The 17,318-nt window shown below is 46.3% G+C and overlaps 1 protein-coding gene across 1 annotated transcript in view; it reads left to right on the top strand.

Annotated features, from left to right (window-relative positions):
* LOC102034428 (RNA polymerase II elongation factor ELL) overlaps positions 1–17,318 on the top strand; it is a 59,006-nt gene that overhangs the window by 13,305 nt on the left and 28,383 nt on the right. The window lies entirely within an intron of this gene.

The following is a 17,318-nucleotide window of genomic DNA, read 5'->3' as shown; positions in this document are numbered from 1 at the left end:
ACCAATTGCCTAAATCTCTGCAGTATTTAGATTTCATCAGCACAAACATCTTCTTGGCTACTTGGCTCTGTATTTTGAGCATATATGAGTTGAGCCATGCTTTGATAAGAGCAGCCATGTGGCAGCTGGGGCAGGTTCATGTGGGATCAGTGATGGGGAGACAGGAGCAGGTCTGGAGGAACTGGGGCTGCCCCAGCCCTGGAAGTGTCCCAGGCCAGCTTGGAGCAAGCTGGGATAGTGGAAGGTGTCCCTGCTCCTGGCATGGGGTGGAATAAACTGGATTTAGTGATTTTTATTTTTTTTTCTAACCCAAACCATTCTGTGATTCTATATGACATTTTAAGCTGATTGTTGTTACTTAGCAAGAGCAGATGTGTGTTACTTAAAATCCTAACAAAAATCCCAGCAGGACGGAAGAAACTCCGGCTCAATCCATATCACTGTGCCCACAGGATCCATATTTTCTACGACTGAGGTGGAAGAACTAATTTAATCTTCCTTCTATATTCCTCCCCACTGAGGCCCATTCTGCGATGGGCTGCAATCAGTGTGTTATGTGCCAGTTGTGGTTATTTGAATCATATTTCCACATTTCAGTGTCTAGACTTGATGTTTGTGTGAGTTTTGTTGTACCTTTCCAGCTCCGGCGCTGATTTCAGTTGGTTTTGGCTCCTGGTTTCTATGAGAAAATCAAACGGGCTGTGTTTCTGCCTTTCCCAGTCCCCAGAAAAGAAGGCAACAAGGGAATGGGTAAAACTTGGTTTTATAAGCTCCTTTGTCACCATTTTTCTGTCTTTTGAGAAAATCTGTGTGTGGATGAGCTGGGTTCTGCCATTTGGTGACCAGCAGGTGAGAGCAAGGACAAACCACTGATGGCTGCAGATAAATCTCTGCTTCTTGCACCGAGAGAAATCTGCTGTGAAAAAAGGGATGAGCTTGATACAGACCAGCAAGGCTGGGGAAAAAAAGTGACTGGTGCAGAAGTTTTTAGTAAAAAACAACTTTATAATCCACAGAAGGAGAGCATTTATTGAAAATTAAGCAGATTTTTAATTGCCTGCGTGAACTGGGCTTCGTTTTTTGCCAGCACTGGTGGATATTGAGGATGATGGATGTGGCTGTGTTCGTTTAGTGAATAGGAGGGTTGGTCTGTTTGTGATGCTCAGAGAAGTTGATAATGGCACCAGACCTGGATAACATGGACCTCACTGTGACCAGGAGGTAGAAGTGGCTTCAGAATTGTTCACAGTAATACTGACTTGTGCAGAAAACAGTGTGGAGCCCTCAGCCAGGGCTGTTTTCTCCTCCTGGTATAGAATAAAGTGTATTATGGCTAAATCAGTGAAAGGAAATAATGTTCCCAACTCCTTGTTAACCTGTAAAGCTTGCTGCCATCAAAGTGAAAGGCTTAAGTGCAGCTGAATAGCAAGGAAAATGAGAATTTTTCGCAGGGAATGCAGAGAATAAAAGCAGTGGTTCCAAGTTCTCTCTGCTCCCCCGGTGTTTGAGGTGCCCCAGGGTGCTGCCAGAGCCGTGGCTTCACCTCTTCCAGGGAGCTGAGCAGTGTAAATTCTTCCATTCCTTCCCCATCCAGCATTCAGTGGATGCTTTTTGGAGCCCGGCATGGGCGGAGTAGCAAGGAAGCAAATTTTTCCACCCTGCCTGAGCTTGGGCAAGCGGAAATTGTGCCTTGGAAGCCTTATAAGGCCAGCGAGCCGGCTCTGGCTGGGCTCACCTTGCCACCAGGATGCTGGGGAAGGGAGCAGCCCTCGCTCCCAGGGAGAGTTTCAGAGCCTTTGAAGTGCTCCCTGTGCGTCTGCCACTTGCCAGAGGGACGGTGTGGCCGCCCTGATTAGGTGACAGCAGCTCATTAACTCGCTGACTTTTGTGGGGCTCCGGCAGCCGGCCCCAAACGGAGGCGGAAATTCGTGATTCAGAGCGAAACTGCTGTAAAATGACGGAGCTGGGAAGGTCGGAGCCTCTGTCACAGGGTGTCTTCATTTCCTTCAGCGGCGTCTCAGGCAGATCCTGCTGACTGCAGACAGTGCTGAGCAGGACTTTGCTCTGAAACCAGAGTTCCTGTGGCATTAAAATAGATTTTTGAAAAGCCTGGCAGCACCTGTTCCCCCAGCCAGGGATGTTCAACCCTCAGAGCTGCCGGAGCCCCAATGGTGACCTCTGCTTCTGCTTCTTGCAGAATTAAGAACAACTTCTGCTCCCATAAATAGTCCCTTAAGAAGTGCGTAGGAGCTCTGCGACCAATTTCTTTTGAAAAGTGCTTTCAGTGACACCCGTGGCTGTGACCTTGCTCGCTGTTCCCACCCCGTGTCCTTGCAGGGCAGCTGTGTTTTGATGGCAGCCCGGTGGTCCTGGCCACGAGCTCTGCTTCCTTCTCTCATTTAATCAAGACTAAAAAGAACCTTTGGTTATCTGAGTGTTTTGTGGGGAGCTGCTGCTGCTTGTCCTGCTGCAAATCCCAAATGCTCCCTGCCTCGTTCAGGTCTTCATTCCCTAATGCCACTGAGGTGGCTAAGCATCTGAAAGCTCCCGTGTTCCTGACGCATGTCACAGCTGCCAGTCCTTGTTTTTATTCCAGGAATAAAGGCTGGTTTTCCAGAGGAGCATTGCCACAAACCAGTTCTCCCAGCCTGGAGTCCTGGAGCTGGTGGAGAGTCCCAAAACACCCAGCTCTGCTCAGGAAGCGGCTTCGTGTTTCATCTTTGCAAATGTGGAAATGGGAAGAGGGAGGCAGTAATGGATGAAGTAAAACATATTTAACCTTTAGGGACGTAAATGGGATATCTTGGATGTGTTTGGAACGGGCACTGGGGTTGACGTGGAACGTGGTGGTGATTAAAACCAACAGCAAACATTTTTCTGCTCATGAATTACGGACTTTGTTCTTAATGCATTAAAATCTAGAGCACTTTGGGGTTTCTTAACGTGAAGGGGGAGAAGAAATAGATTTATTACCTGGAAGGTTTGATGTTATAGTTCCAGGCATGTTTCCACAACCTTCCTGCAAGCATTTGGAGCTGTACCTAATGTGGGTGCTGCCTGCATTGGGCTGCAAGTTTGAGCTCTCTCATACAATTAAAGCCATTTAACTGCATCTAAAGACCTTTTACTTGTCATTAAGACTAAATTTACTATCGCTGACAGCAGGAAGAAACACATTTACCCTAACTCAGATGGGCTAAGAGAGCAAAATGTTCCAGCTAACTATGACTTGCCTGGATTGTTAAATTTAGACCAAAAATTCTGGTCAGACAATTAAGTGCCGGCTCAGTGGCCACACCACTTCTTTTGCATGTGTGAATTGGCTGAGCTGCCTCTGTCAGGCAAGAGAGATTCTCTGTCTGAATGTCTGAATTCTCTGAGGGTTGTTGGGCTCAGACCTGGGGAGTCTTTTCGTGGCACTGTGGTCGCTCCCTGTTTGGTCAGCAGCCCTGGTATGTTTTTCCTCTTCTTATCTGAAAATTTTTCATGTTTATTTTTGGAATTCGTTGTAACCTGAACTTTCTCAGGTGTCCTTGTGGAGAGCAAAGAAACATCTGACTTATTTTTTAGGTAGATTTTTGCCAGTTGAGAAGAGTGTGTTCTTTCTTTTACTGTTTGTCGCTTTATTTTTGGAGCAGGTTTGTTTCTGACCAGCCTGGCAGTGCAAATACAGAGGTAGCTGAAACAGTGCAGGTTCTGTGCTTCTTGCTGAAGTAAAGGCAGCACCTAATTTAACTTCTTCAGGCAGCTGCCTTCGCTTTTCTCCTGGAGAAAGCATCCCTGGAAGCTGGAGGAGGCTGTTAGCAGAGGGTATGTAACGCAAGGTTCTATCATGGTAGGAAATCTAGAGAGGTTCTCTTGCTCAGTGTGTTCAGCTGGATTTTTCTGGGGCAGCTTCCCTCAGTGATAGGAAAAAAACCTGGAATATTTGAGTGCTTTATTGCTTTGCCGCCTGTGGAGATGGCAGGAATTTGGGTGACACCCCTGCTGAATCCCGAGTGTCTGTCAGGTTGTGTTCCCTCTGTCCTGGCTGGCATTGGAGCACCTCTGTTTGCCTGGAGGCCAAGAGAATCTGTGTCTGAGCATCTTGCTTTAGCTTTTTGAGGTTGCTCTGGCTCGTGGGGTGTTGCTGGTGGGATTTCTCTGGGATTCCTTCAGGATCCAGCCTCTGGCTTTGCTTTATCGCAGCCTCTACCAGCAGCGCTGTGAGGAACATCTGGAGATCATCTTCAGCAGAACTTTCTCAGACTAGTAATTACTCTTCCCTCCGAGTGTCAATAGGATATAGCTGGGCACAAGGAAAAACAGAACTGGTCCAGGCTTGTTTTCCTGGGCTCAGCAGTGTGAGGCGAGATCTGTTCCGGGATGGTTGAACGGGTTCGTCAATCTGATCTCTCAATTGTCTTTCTATATTTTTCTCTTGCAAGAAAAGGAGTAAAGCCCTGTGGAAGATAAGAATCGTTCTGATGTTTCAGCAGCTCGTTTAAGCCACCTTATGAGCACATAGGCAAGTGAATCAGCCCTGGTGTCTTAATATGTCCTAAAATAAATTAGACTTTCGTAAGCAAATTCGGTGGGTTTGAACTGCTGTATTTTCATTAAAAGATTGCAGTGGAGAAAACGCTCTTTAAAATTCAGCCTCGGGGTTGTGTTGTTCATTAACTGATAGTCACTCCTGTTTACCTTGTGTGATAAGTCCCACGTTAAGAATGGCCAGCAGTGCTGATGCCGTCACAGTTGCCCTTCAGAGAGAATTGCTCTTTTTTTTTTTTTTTTTATGGCTCGCTTTCCTGACAGGTGGGAGTTTTTTTGGAGCTCGGATAAATGCAAACAGCCACGACGTACCCTCTCCTAATCATGGAAAACCACTTGTTTGGTTTTTTGGTTTTTTTTTGTCCCCCTGTTCTTAGCAGCTTGGTAACGCTGTTGTCGGTACAAAGGTCATTTAAAAATCTGACATGTCAGCCCAGCAACATACTGCTCCTTAATGAGGCTTAAAACCAGCGTGGAGCTGCCTGGTGGAAATAAATTTGGAGCTGCAGAAGAGAGGGAGACATGTGAACAGCTTACAGGGATGGGATCACCTGGCTTTCCTCTCACCAGCCCCCCCTCCCCGGATCTCTCCTGGGTACTCGCAGTTCTCTTGCATAAAGGGCTTTAATTTTTCCTCTTGTTATTCAGATGAGCCCAGGTGTTTGACAGCACATTTGTGTTCTCAGAAGAAAAGCAACGAAAATACCTCCCGAAATCCAGGCACAGATGTTTTCAAAATGATTCTTTCCTGTGTTTGAGGTTTTCTCTCCTCCTCGTCTTGGCCTCCTGCTGCCCCTTTGAGGAGGTCCTGGGACACCTCTGACTTCATCCCCAGCTGGCTGGAGCCCTCGTGTCCCTCCTGCTCCCCAGGATGTCACTGAAGCCAAGCTCTTGCACCTCCCTGTGACGCTCCCTCAGTCCTTTGAATGTCTGAAGGCTTTTCCTCTAATCCTGTTCCCCAGCACTACTGGAATTTCAGCACCTTCAGCCTCGCCTCAGTCTTTTCAGCTCTTTGACTGGTCTCCAGTGAAAACTAGGTCAGAAACAACCAGCAGCTTCTGATATTTCACTATTCCTGTTTTATAAGTTGTAACCCAGTGTTGCTGTGTTTAATCTCTTGCTTTAATTTCCACGTATTAAGTGTCTCAGCTCGCTCTGCGTGAGCAGCCTGACACAGTAAAAGTGCTCCCAATAACATCTTGGCTGGAACAGCCGTGTTACCTTGATTGGGGCTGAAAAGGTGAATTGCTTTTTTTGGTGACACATAATGCTGGAGATGCCAAACTGACAGATTTTTCCACCACCTCTGTCTTAAGCGTACATTTGCTGGCAATTTTGGAGATGTACTTAGCCAGCTTCTCTTTGTGCCTGTGTGGCTTTTTAACCTGATGGGTGAAAGGAAAAGAGCCTAAAAACAATCATAATAATTGGAAACCCACAGGTTGCCCAAGAACGCAGCAATGCAGGTATATTGGAAGGCATTTAAGAGATTTATTTTTAACTGAGTTGTAGCTGACTGGACCCATTCAGCTTTTTTACAAAACTATTCTTGGAATGGTGCTTGAGCTGAGGTGCCTCAGTGTTCAGTGAAATCCACCTGGTGTAATTCAAGAGTATCCCTCTTCCTTTCTCTTAGGCAGACTTGGAGCCAGCCGGTGTTGGAATCCTTGGGCATTCCAGCATCAGTGGGATTTAAATGAATCCTTACTTTTCAGTCTAACTTAAAGGTTGTGGTTTTAGAATTGTGCCCGAGCTGTTGTCTCTGAAAAGTTTTTTTTACCAAGTTGTTTATGAAGCTGTTCTTAATACACTTTAATTTTCTTCCTTCATGTGTCTCCTGCTGCTCTGTGCTTGTTTTCAGGGATCCCCATCCCGGCACAGGGTGGGATTTGTTGGGGTGTCTGTGCAGGGCCAGCAGCTTTGATATTCCTTGTGAGGAATCCCTTCCAGCTCAGTGATTCTGTGATTTTCCTAGGATTTGAGGATCCCTGGTTTGCAGGTACCAGTTTGATCCAGCTCTTTCCATCTGGGAAACATTACCTGTGTTTGACAGGTGGGGGGAGTTTGAAGCAGGGCTGAAATGTTTTATTCAAGGAACAGATCCCAGCCCTAAATGTGGCTCTGCAGTCACTTCCCATCACTTGTGTGGCCCTCAGCCTGGCATGGAGGAGCTTGGGTGTCTCCATCAGTTCTGGGAGCTTTATTTATCCATGATGGGGATGAGGGGGAGCTGAGATGTGCTATCGTGACACACTTTTCTGTCTTAATTTGGGAAACATTTTCTTCTGGCACTTGGGGCGTTTTGTACAGTGCAGAAAGCAAAATACTTGTAGTATATTCATGGGATACAGCTGGTCCTGGAAAAGCTTTTAATTGTTTTACCCTCTGAGCCCCAAAACTGTATTGCTGCATTGCTTCAGAAAGGCTAAAATCAGGGAAAAGTGCCATCTCCAAGAGGGACAGCAGCGAGCCAAGTGATTTGTGTGATGGGAATTTGGTTTTCTTGTAATTTCCACAAGGGTTTTTGGGGCTGTTGCAGAGGTGGCCGCATCTCCAGCACCCCGAAATCAGCAAACTTCCCCTTTCTGCCAGAGACAGCACAGAGGGCTTCATTCAAGGTGTCTTGTTCAACAGGAATGACTCTTAAAATATTAATCTGAGAATGTCTAACCCCCCTGAATTCTTGGCTCATAACGAGTGAATCCTCCAGGGAAAACCAGCACTGCTGTCACCTTTAGCAGAGTTGGGAATTTTGGATGATTCAGTTTCCTTCTGCCAGTTTTTGTTGTTGTGGTGTTGTTTTTTTCCCCTCTGTCCTTTCCCAATTTAACAGGATCATCTGATAACTCCAATAAAACGCTGCTGCAAAAACAAGCAGTGTTGCATGCAAGACATGATTACCCAGGGAATTTTGGGCACGGATGTCTTAATGGGATTCTTGCCAAATTGAGGTCTCTGAATTGTCTTGCAGTGCAGATGTGTGCAGATGCTGCAGATACTGCTGGACTTCTCTTAGAGGAATATTTAATATCACATTTAATATCACATTTAATATAGTATTTAACATTATTAGTGCTTCCAGTATAGGGAGGCAGAACAGGAAGCTTCATTCTGCAATAATGTTTTTTGTTGAAAACAGTGCTTCAAAGCAAATCCATGTGTTTGAAAAACAAATCTAAGGGTTTGCTTTCCTTTGCCTGCACTTTAGAAATACCAATATTTACCTTCCTTTTTCCTACCCTGCCTTTAATTTACTGTAACTGTAAAAGCCAGGCAGTGCAGCTCTGCAAGAGAGGGACAGACTCAGGCCATGATATGCAAAATTAATTTTACTTCAGCCACTTCTTTCCTGTATAAGCACCTACTCTAGATTTGCTACTTTTAATAAGGGATGGGTGTTGGGATTTGTTCATTTAACTCTTCCTCAAATTAGTTGCAAGTCATAAAACAATAGGACTTATTTATAGGTTTGGACTCGATTTGTTTCTTTTTTTTTAGCAATGAATTTGCCAGCACAGCATTATCTTTGGAGGAGGGCTTTGGGAAATGTTGCAACTTGTTTTATGCTTTCCCACTTTTACCTTTTATTGCTTTTAGTTGGAGTTAGAGGAGAAAAATCCCTTCAGGAAAAGGGGTGATAAAAAGAAGAGTTAGTGCAGAATTCTGCTGATTTCTGGTGTGCTTGTGGAAAAGGGAAAGGGATCCTTGAACCTCTGTCTCGAGGAGAACAGGACAAGACTGAAATAAAGGTAAAGGTGTTTGAATGGACAGTTGTGACTCAAGAATGCAGCACTGAGCAATGAAATTAAAATAGCTTTGAGGGCAGCTGGCTCTCAGTGTCAGGGAGGGTCTGGAACACCCTTCTGGAGGGAGTAACGGATGCAGAAAATCCACTCTCACAAAATGAAACTTCCTTTGCAGGGAGATGCAGTAATTGTATCAAAGCTGGGAGGTTTTTTTACTTGCAGGAAGGAAACTCCTGGGTTATTACACGAAAAAATGGGCACCGTGTTCTGTGACTTAGTAATTCTTTCGTTATAGCCATTTTTAATTGATTTTGCCTGCTTTGACCAGTTCTGAACACTGGAAGCTGCACAGGGGTGCAAAGGAGCTTTTTTCCTTCCAAAAGCCTTTCCTCCCTAAGCCTTGGGAAGTCGTGGGAGTTGGCTCCTGGTCCTCTGACAAAGCCTCCCTGAGCAGCCCCATCTTGTTAACAGTGGGATTGGTGGGAGTTTGTCATGATTAAACTGCAGATAATCATCATTACAGCCCTTGTGGCAGCCTGCTGATGAGACTTTATGATTATTGCTCTCCTTAATGAGCAGGTCTGCCTTAGCTCAGTGCAGAAGCAAAGAGGGAAAACACGAAGTTAAAAAAAGGAGAACTGTCCCGTTGGGAAACGTGCCCGGAGTCTCCCAAGCTGGATTCCCACAGGAGGCCAAGTCCTGCCTCTGCCCCTGAGATCTGGAGCCCTGGCTGAGTTAATTGGGAGCCACAAACCCTCTTTGATATTTTCCTTTTTCTTGCCATCCACCTTCCCCCTGACCTCAGACCGCCCTGCTTTTGGGGTGGGTTTGGAGCCCTCTCGTTTTTGGGGCTGCATTCGGAATCCCCTCTGGTTCTGGGGTGGGTTTGGAGCCCTCTCGTTTTTGGGGCTGTATTCGGAGTCCCCTCTGGTTTTGGGGTGGGTTTGGAGCCCTCTCGTTTTTGGGGCTGCATTTGGAATCCCCTCTGGTTTTGGGGTGGGTTTGAAGCCCTCTCGTTTTTGGGGCTGCATTCGGAATCCCCTCTGGTTTTGGGGTGGTTTTCCTGTTTTCCATCTTCAGCCAGACAGAGCCCCCAGATCCCATCCAGCAGTGCAGTTGGGTGTCCAGGAAGCAGCAGTGAATCCAGTGACTGCCTGGCCATTCCAAAGGGAGCTGTGTCTGGAATAAAAATGCTGTAGCTCTTGTAATGAACCTGTGTTTTCTTGTCCTCTTGCAGTGTGTCTCCCCACGCCCTGGCAGGGGAGCCTTTCCCTGCAGACAGGTGCATTTAACTCTTCAGTGTCCTCTGCATAAACAAGCTGGACTTTCCTTTGGAGACAGAGCATTTCTTCCTTGCAGCCATTTCTCTCTCTGTGTTTTGATTTATTGCGGAGCAAATCCCTCTCCGTGTCTGAGCTCATGGAAGAGCTCCTCAGTTCTTGTATCTGCAGTGCCATAGAAATTTGGGGTTGCAGGAAGGCATTTGGTGGTTCCTGCTCTGGGGAAAGGCTCAGCCCAGTGGATGGGGCTGCTCTGTTTGCCAGAGCCAGGCTCTGCTCCAGCCAAACAAAGTCTCCTGCTCTGCAGTGGCCTGAGCAAACTCGATACCAATTCACAATACTTTAATTATTTCTCCAAGGATTTGAGCCTCCTTTTCATTTTCTTCCTGAAAGGCATTGCCTAAATTGCCTCTGTGCCCAGCTTTTCCTTCCTGGTGGAAAACTACTGCACCTTGTGCTGGCCAAACATCCTGCCTTGGTGGTCAGGAGCAGTGGGGTTTGTCCCAGGACTTTTTGGGGTGTGGGGGAGCTGGAGCTCCTTTCCCAAACCCACCTTTCCCAAACCCACCTTTCCCAAGGTTGCTGAGGATGACCAGAGGATCAGACTGTGTCAGAGCTGTCTATTCTTTGGGAGATTAAAGCTTTTTAATTTTTACGAATACAGAAAAATCATCGCTTAATGATGTGCTGGGAAGCAGAAAATTGATTTGAAGCGCTGGAAAGTTTTACTTGGAGTTGAAACAAATTGAAACAAAAAAGTTTTGCTGGGCTTGAGCAATTTAGGATAGTGACAGTGTCCCTGCCCATGGCTGGGGGTGGATCTGGATGGGGTTTAAGGTCCCTGCCAACCCAAACCATTCTGTTATTCCATGAAAAAAAACAGTGGGAATATGGCAAAAATCACCATGTGCTGCAGCCTATCCCTGAGATTTTGGGATGGGTATTTGGGGAGCCATGAGGTTTGTGCGTCCCAATTCCATCTCCTTCCCCTAATTCCATTTCCTTCCCTTAATTCCATCTCCTTCCCCTGATTAATTCCTGCCTGAAGGAGCTCTGGCTCTGCCCGTGCCTCACCCCTGCTCAGCTCTGTTCAGTTGGAGTCCCCAGCTGAATCCTGCAGCAGGAACCCAACAAACACACTGCATTTTATTCAGGAGGAGCTTTTTAACCTGGATTAGCTGAGATCAGAAGCTCCAGGCATGCGAGAGAGAACAGGCTGCACGGCTGGCTCAGCTCTCGTGCCTGTGGGGTGACATCTTGATGACAGTGGAGTTTAATTGCTCTCCGCTTTGCTGATACAGCCTATTGTCCATTTAGGGCCTGGCTTTCTGCTGTACAGGGCAGGACAAAGCGTTTCCATTAGGCTACAGTTTGGTTTTTAACTTAATCATGTGTCTTACTCTCTAAACTTTGCACAAAGGTGGAGTTTTCCTGTATTTCGTGTGGGACGATAGCTGAGATGCTCAGTGTGTGGTGATGTCAAAGCCTGCTCGTGATGCTTCCTGGTGAAATTGGTAATTTTGTTAGAATGGTGAAATTCTGTATCTCTGAGGAGCTGGGAATGGTGAAATTCTGTAACTTTGGAGCTGGGAATGGTGAAATTCTGTAAGTTTAAGGAGCTGGGAATGGTAAAATCCTTTAACATAACCATAAATTTCAGCAGATGGAGTTGAGGGGTTTTTTTGAGCTGACACTTTAAACTCCTTTATTTTTGATCTTGTAGAAACACACTCGATTTTTAACCCTGGAAAATGAAAGTACTGAGGAAGCAACATTTGTGCTGTAACAGCCCACTTTAAATGATGCAATTATAACCAAAGAAGCCAGTGTGCCTTTTGCAGTTTAGCAATTAAAAACTTTCAAACATACAGCCTAGCATTTTGGCTGACATAAAAGCTTTTGAGCATTTTATTGCTGCTTGTACTTCTGGGCAGGATTTGTAGGTGCTTTAATATTATGGTGATAATGTGCCCATTAATGCCTATTAGGCAAATGATAAATAATAAATACAAACTACAGTTTAGAGTAATTGGTGAGAGTCCAGCCCTTAAACCTTCATCAAAAGCACCTTTTTAATAATTATTTGTGTTAAAAGCTTGAGTGTTCATTTCTGCCCAAAATAAATTCTTTTAAATGTTGGGGAGAGGAAAATGAGGGGGGTGTCTGTGGGAGCACTGGATCATCGAGGTGATAAATGGGATTATCTTGGAGAGGAGGAGTGAGCAGAGGTGTCCATGGGGTAATTTGGGGGTTGCAGCCTGAGGAGCTCCTGTCGCTCCCTGGGGTGTGCAGGATCCCATCAGCATCCCTGGAAGGACGTGGGTGAATCCCAAATCCTCCAGCAGCATCCCCATGGCTCACCTGGGCAGCTGGCTCCTCTCCTGAGTGGAAAGCCTCAAACAGTGCTGGATTTACATGGAATTTCCAGGGCTCTTTCCATGAGAACGTTGGATTTGAATAGCAAAACTGTAATTTTCGAGTCACAGCCGACTCCATCCCATCCGCGCTCAACTTCAAACGGGATCCTTGAGAGGCCCCAAATTGCAGATGGGAATTGTGTTGCAGGGAGGCTTGTGTTTTAATTCCACAAGTAATAGATGGGGCACGAAAAAAAAAAAAAGGAATATTCAGGAGGCTTTTTTGGCTGCTGAGTTTCTGGGAGGAGGTAAATAGAAGCCTTGGGATAGTGGAATGTCCTGGGAGCAGCCTCAGTGGCTCTCTCCTGGGCCAGCCTGGGCTAATTGGCTGCCAGCAAACCTCCCCCAGCCTCACTGGGAGCTGTGGCTCTGTTCCGGGGGCTTCCTTTCCCCTGGGATTTGGATTTCTTGCTGCTAATGAGCTCAGGGACTCACAGGTGTCTCCTGGGACGGGGTGGATCTGCTCTGCCTTTGGACTCTCTGGTTTGCTTTGCTCTTGGGGGGGGTGTTTAAAACAAAAATATAAATGGAAAGTGAAATCTGCGTGGCTCTGCAGGGGCTGTTTGCAGGTGTGCTGAAACTGAGGATCCTCCTGGATTTGGGAGCTTTTTGTCCCACCCTTGGCCCAGTTGTGCTGGGAAGCAGGAGGAGACAGTGGACGGAGCCCTGCCTTGCTGTGTGGGCTAAAGAAACATAAACCAGTCATAACCAAAGAATTAAAGAGGAACCTGGAGTCTGGGGCATTACAGAGTCTGAAATTGGTGCTTTTGAAGCAATTTCTTGTTGTTCCCATTTTTGTAAGTGTTTCCTGAGGTGCAGCAGCTTTACCTGGGCACTGGTTTTACCTGGAATTGCATGTGATGGTTGGAAACATCCCATTAATGCCAGCCCTTGGTTAGCAGGATTTTATAGTTTCTCTGTATATTTATTGGAATTCTTGCTATTAATTTTAACTGTTCACCCTAATTTTAACTGTTTGTAAGAAGCTTTAAATTCTGAAAATAATCCCCGTGTTCCAACACAAATAAGGGTAAATTTTCAGTTGCACTCTGGGCATTGGTGGCTCTGAAGATCCAACAAAGCACACAAACACATCAATACTAAGTTTAGGCAAACATTTTCCATAGAACACAGCCTGCAGTATAAATTCCAGTAAATACATGACAGAACTTCCCAAAATGATGTCTTCTTTAATTATCTGTGTTTCCCTGAAGAAACAGAGAGGCTTCCAGCTGGCTCCTTGGCCTGAGTATTTCCAATGTCCCTTCTGATGCTGGGCAGGAACATCCCATCCAGCTTTTCCTCTAAAGGTGTTGAAAACCTTTTGCCAGCTTCAGTCAGCCCTGATAAAATCATTCATTTTACATTCAATTCTGCCATATTTTATTGATGCTTTCTTATTCTTTCCTCAGTTTCCACATGCCAGACCTGGAATATTTAAGTGTGAGGAGCTGATGGTGTGTTGCCCCCACCTCTGTGAGCTTTCAGAGCCTCTCTTTAGGGTTTCTTGCTCTCCTCTAGCCTGGGGAAACTAAAGGATGAGCAGAATACTGTGATAATAAAAGCCAAATATCCTGTGGGAACTTTGGGGGATGAGTTTTGGGGTTTTTCTGGTTTAAATCTCATGACTTTTGAAATAATCTTACAGTATGTGGAGGACTGACAAAAACCACTTGGGTCTGTGGGGTTTTGTTCATGTTGGCATCCCAGAGCAGAGCTTTAAGGGCTTTATTTCTCCATCATTCCCAGGGAATGCAGCAGGGAAAGCAGGGAACTGGGCATGGATGTGAGGAAGTTCTCTTTCCAGATGGCAAAGAAATGAAATTTTATGGAGTAGGTGCCGGGGTGTACCCAGGCTCTTTCTGAGGGTCTGTTTGCAGTCAGGTGCAGAGGCTGGAGCTGGTAATTCCAGTTTGGGTAGATCTCAGAGGTGCAGCTGTGGTTCGGATGTTCCTTTGGGAGTTATTCCTGCAGAGCTTTGGGGCTGCAGCAGGGGCCCTGCTCTGGCCCGGCAGCTCCTTTGCCTTTCCAGAGGGAGTTTGACACAGCTCCTTGTGGCACCTGGCAGCCTCTGGAGCTCTGGGAATGCTCTGCCAACCTTCCAGCTGGAACAATGGCAGGGCAGGAATGGAATTCCTGCATCTGAGGAGTGTTTAAAGGGGCTTTGCTGCCTCTGGGAACTGTGGCGGGTTCTTGTGTGGGGTTCCCCACAGATCCCAGGAATTGTGTCCCTGGCTCCATAGATCCCAGGAATTTTGCTCCCTGATCCCATAGATCCCAGGAATTGTGCTCCTTCATGCTTGTTCCCTGATCCCATAGATCCCAGGAATTGTGTTCTCTGGCCCCACAGATCCCAGGAATTGTGCTCCTTCATGCTTGTTCCCTGATCCCACACATCCCAGCAATCGTGCTCCTTTCCTGTGTGTTCCCTGATCCCACAGATCCCAGGAATTGTGCTCCTTCATGCTTGTTCCCTGATCCCACAGATCCCAGGAATTGTGTTCCCTGATCCCACAGATCCCAGGAATTGTGCTCCTTCATGCTTGTTCCCTGATCCCACACATCCCAGCAATCGTGCTCCTTTCCTGTGTGTTCCCTGATCCCACAGATCCCAGGAATTGTGTTCCCTGATCCCACAGATCCCAGGAATTGTGCTCCTTCACGCTTGTTCCTTGATCCCACAGATCCCAGGAATTGTGCTCCTTTCCTGTGTGTTCCCTGATCCCACAGATCCCAGGAATTGTGCTCCTTCACGCTTGTTCCTTGATCCCACAGATCCCAGGAATTGTGCTCCTTTCCTGTGTGTTCCCTGATCCCACAGATCCCAGGAAGATCCCAGGAATTGCATTCCTTCCATCCACCCTCATGGATGAGCTGCCGTGACGAGTATTTGGTACCTGACAGCAGCACAAAACCTGCTGCAAAATACCTGAACTCTGCTTTTCTTCCTTAGATTTTTGTCTTTAACCCGCTGCTGTTTAAACCCAGAGGGTGTCCTGGAGGGGATAAAGCTGGAATTCATTGGAAGGGGATGAGGTTGTGCCCCTGTGCTTGGACAAATCTGCCTTGTTTTCCTCTTGTTTGAACACAAAGCTGAGGTTTCATCAGCATCCTTGGTTTGCCAAGGATTTGCTGCATCCAGGGCTGAGGAGGTGCCTTGGTTTAATTGGAAAGGCAAAGTTCCCCCTCAGGAGGGATGGAATGGCATTTCTAGGAGCTGTGGCACAGGGAGTGCAGTCACGGCATCGCCGAGGAAGAGGAATCGAGTGACTCTGAGGTGACTCCTCAGAAAATGACAGAGGGGTTTTGGAAAGGGCAGCAGGAACTCTGGATGATCGGGGCTGTTCGTCCAAATGGAGATAAAAATGGAAATGTGGTTTTAATTTGGTTTCACGTCATTCACCTGTTCTTTTTATTCTGAATGAAGGTGTCTGTGCAGGGATTTAATTTCACCTAATAAAGGTACTTAGAGTCACATCCTTAATTAGTTCAGGGTGTGCAGTGTGCTCTCCTCTTCCATGAGCCTCCTGAAGGAGCTGGAGCCAAGGAATTGGACATCAGGGAGGTTCAGGGATGGTGCTGCTGAGATCCCAAAAGTCCTTCCCTGCCTCAGAAGGGAGCTGGGGTTTGCTGTGTCCATCCAAATCCATCTGTGATCCCCTCTGGAGCCTGGCTGGGAGTTCCAACACTGATTTTCCTCCACAGGCACAGACAGAAATGCTGAATTTTGGGAAATACATCTCAGCTTTGCCATTGAATTGCATAAAGCTGATGTTACCCTCTTAACTTTGCAGCAGTTTATTTGTAGATTGTGGGATTTAGAAGTTCTGTAATTAAACCATGTCTGATTTGTGCATCAGGACTTTTGCTCCTACCTCCTTATTCCACATCCATCCTCCTTACCCCCTTTTTATTCCCTTTAAACAACTTTCCAGGCCGAAGAACAGAACTTCCCAAATCTGTAATTAGCTGTACAAGAACCACATGGGTTTCTTTGATTTTTTTTTTCCTTAAATCCAGATTTTTATCATGTTTCAAATGCTTGTTTGCTCAAGTATGTTCCTCTGAATTTCTGGACAAGGGGAACAAAAAGCTGGCCAGGCTGTCCATGAACAGCGTGCTGTGGAATGCAGTGTCGTGGCACTCGAGGAATTCAGTGATCTCTGTACCAAGAGCAAGATGTTGTTTATTGGTGCTTTTCTAAAGGTTGTTCTGGGTCTATAAAATTTCTTTATCCAGCACTCAGGGAGTGCTGTCAGCTCTGAGCGTGTTGCTGCTTCCTCAGCATCATAAATGTCCTGTAATGATCCTGGGTGTGATGCAGAGCTGGGGAATCCCATTGGATGGGCTCTTCAAAGGCTCAGACTCTGTCTTGGGCTGGGTTTATCCATCTGAGTTTTGTTAGGTCTATCTGGGCTAAAAGCATTTTTATTTTGCTGGTGAATTTATCCATTTTATTGTTGGTGTCGTTTGTTGCCTGAGATTCTTCACTGCTGGGCTGGAAAAGTTTTATGAGGGATGGTTAACTTCATGAATTTCAAGCTGTTTAACTCTCTTGCTGCTAAAATTTAGATATCTGTTTCTCTAACCCCTCGGAAATTGATCCATTGGAGTTTGGGTGACACAATCCAGCTCGTGTTTTGGGCTTGTTTTCCCAAATTCCTGGTGCTTTCCCATGGAAATGTGTCTCCCATGCACATGACAACATTTTCACTCATAAATGATGCTTTGAACTTCTTTATAAATTCCTCTGTCCCTTTGGAAAGCTTCACAGTGGGGTCCCACGAGCCCCATGGAGCACAATTCCTGTCTTGGATGCTTTGTGTGATTTAGGAAAGAAAATCCTAAATCCCATCCACAGCCCCAATTCTGCTGGAACTGTGGAAATCCAAACTCAGCCTGCATTGGGTTGGCTCTGGTACTTTTTTCTTCAGTTAAAACCTCAGGTGAGACTTGGAACTGAGGTGGTTTTGGGATCTCTAAAATGACAGCGAGGCAAAGAGGCTGAAATTGAGCATTTTAGAGTCACAGGAATACAATTTTTTAAATGTAAGCAGCTGAGCCTGGAGGAGGAAGAGGCCGATTGTTGAAACAGGCAAAGGAACAACAGGATTTTGCAACGGAGCTGCAGTTTGCTTTTCCAAAGGATTGCCAGCTTTCTCCTGGAAAAAATTCGCTTTGCGTCCTCTCAGGCCGAGCGCTGGAATAAATTTTCCCCTCAAGTGTCCATTTTTTAACTCCAAACTTACATAAGCACCAAAACTGAGCTGTTCTGTGCCCAAAATGTGGTGGAGGGGTCAGGAGGAGCCAGGTGTCACCTCTGAGCTGCTCCTCTCCTGAGC

This window comes from Geospiza fortis, unplaced genomic scaffold, assembly GCF_000277835.1.
Source record: "Geospiza fortis unplaced genomic scaffold, GeoFor_1.0 scaffold685, whole genome shotgun sequence".
NCBI classification, from domain to species: Eukaryota; Metazoa; Chordata; class Aves; order Passeriformes; family Thraupidae; genus Geospiza; species Geospiza fortis.
This window is presented reverse-complemented; position numbering and strand designations above follow the sequence as displayed.